Here is a 2,444-nt window from a genome sequence, read left to right on the forward strand (position 1 = left end):
ATTTCCTTCAATAAAAATCTAGTTCCACCTTCGGTTAAACCACTTCAGAAGAAATCATACTCTCTTCTCTCTCTTGGTTGCAACTTTTATTATATTATCATTATTGTTACCATTACGAGAAGAAAGAGAAAGTGAATCCCACAAAGGGAAGTTTCTTATGTACTTGCCTGATAGGCAGCGGCAATGTATTCATCATGCCGATTTTTTTTATAAGCCATGATTTTATTAAAAAGAGAGGTTACCATCAAAGCTTAACTCTCCCTATAACAGCGAATCCCTCATAGCCTTAACGACATATAAAACATGCCTCAAAAGCAAGCTCCCTATACACAGCACCCATACGAAACCTCCTTGCTAATAACAGCTAATGCCCTGTACACAGCCCCCTACATAACCGCTAATACCTCATCATGGCACTCATTAGATTACTCTTGATTCTTCTACTTCGATGTTTGGTTTCTGTATCTGGCGATGCGGATTCAGCTTATCATCATCACCGCCACTATTCTTTACTCAAAGACAAGGCTGCACTTCTGGAATTCAATATATGATCCAAAATCCACACTTTCTAACTGGGAAAATGCTGTCCCTGTTTGCAACTTCACTGGTGTCACATGTGACAATCGCCACCACCCTGTGTCACAAAGCGACCTGCATAGATTTGGACTTGTGGGAAAGATTTCGCCCTTCATTTCAAATCTCACTGGCCTTCGAGTCTTAAACCTTTTTCAAAATTACTTCTTCGGCACCATTCCGCCTCAACTTTCCTCCCTCCGACACGTCCGTACTCTTATATTAGATGGCAATAACTTAACTGGTCCAGTACCAGACAGTTTCGCCCTCCTGAACAACCTCACTTTATTTTTTGTTCAAAGGAACTATTTGACACGTCTCCTGCCGCCCTCTTTTTTTCTCCAACTGCACTCAATTAAAAATTATAGATCTCTCTTTAAACTTCTTCACAGTTCAAATTCCCGCAGAAATCGGAGATTGTCCAAATTTGTGGTCCCTCAATTTATACAACAATCAATTTACAGGACAACTTCCTGCCTCCTTAACTAACACTTCACTGTATAATCTGGACGTGGGGTACAATCTTCTATATGGGGAACTACCTTCGGACTTAATAGCGAAGCTGCTTGAGCTTGGCTTTCTTTATTGAGAAAATTGTGAAAAATGACCTTCGTAGTAAAGTGATTTAAAAAATGACCGTCTCTATAATTTTAACTGTTTTTAGCCAATTTTTGGCAGGACTTGACAGAATACCCTTTAATACAATTAATCCAAATAAAAGCGCGTCTGAGTTTCTTTCTTTCTGCTCTCCCGTCATTCAACTTAAAATTCCAAAATTAAATCTCGATTTAGAATTAGATATCCCTCCGTTCAGCTCTCCAACACCATCGAGGTCTATATCGACAACCAACTTTCTCACGATCTCAAAGTGCAGAGATGACATCAAGGTATTTGTTATGGGTTCTTACGTTTATTTAGGATTATTCATAAAACGAAAAAGTTGATGGGTAAATTATATGAGTTTGAAAACTTAAATTTGGTTGGGGGTAGCGAAATCAATCAATTTATAGTCGATGCGTGAATATTTGTTAGGCATTGAGTCACTGGATATTAGGGTGTGTGACTGGATATTAGGAATCGTAACCTATTTATTTGGCATTAGGTGCCTGAATATTTGTTGAGCATTGCGTGAGTTCTTTATAGGTATTACGTGACTGAATATATGTTGAGCGTTGCGTGACAGTCACTACTTGACTGAATATTACTTGACTAAATATTTGTTAAGCATTGCGTTAGTTCTTTATAGGCATTATGTGACTGAATATTTGTTAGCGTTGCGTGACAGGCGTTACGTGAATTAATATTACGTGACTGAATATTTGTTGAGTATTACGTGACCTATTTGTAAGCATTGCGTGACTTTAGCTACCTAATGCTGAAGGTGATTCTCTACTGATATTCTTCAATAACCTAATAAGCTCTAATGTAACTCTTGAAGTTTATATATAATTTCAAACTTGTACAGTAGTAATAGTATTAGATTTTGGTTGGTCGACCATGATGCCTAAATTAAAAAAAAAAAAAAAAGAGGAAAGAGGTAACATTAAAATCCTTGTTGATTAGTGAAAAAGAGAGAAAACCTTAAAGTTGCTTTTTATTAAGAATTTCTTGAAAAATGATATTTGGCCTGGCTTTTGCTTTTAAGAGGTAGATAAGATGAAAAGGCAGGCCGAATAGGTACTTAATAACCAATTCAGCCCCTTTTCATTGCACTTATATGGCTGTAGAAAACAAAGAGTTAGCTTTCATGCCTATAAATAAAGGGAACCATTAACCATTTGAATCAAATTCAATTATCTTAATCAATCTCAGATAATTGAAAAATGACCTCCAAAGATCCAAGAGTCGAGAAGGGGAAAGAGGCAGCCTCC

The 2,444-nt window shown here is 37.1% G+C and overlaps 1 pseudogene; it reads left to right on the forward strand.

The window, feature by feature from the left end:
* The first annotated feature begins 410 nt into the window (after positions 1-410).
* On the forward strand, positions 411-1,162 carry LOC148762007 (uncharacterized; annotated as a pseudogene).
* The last annotated feature ends 1,282 nt before the right edge of the window (positions 1,163-2,444 follow it).

The sequence above is a fragment of the Theobroma cacao genome, chromosome 6 (assembly GCF_053813885.1).
Source record: "Theobroma cacao isolate CCN51 chromosome 6, ASM5381388v1, whole genome shotgun sequence".
Lineage (NCBI taxonomy): Eukaryota > Viridiplantae > Streptophyta > Magnoliopsida > Malvales > Malvaceae > Theobroma > Theobroma cacao.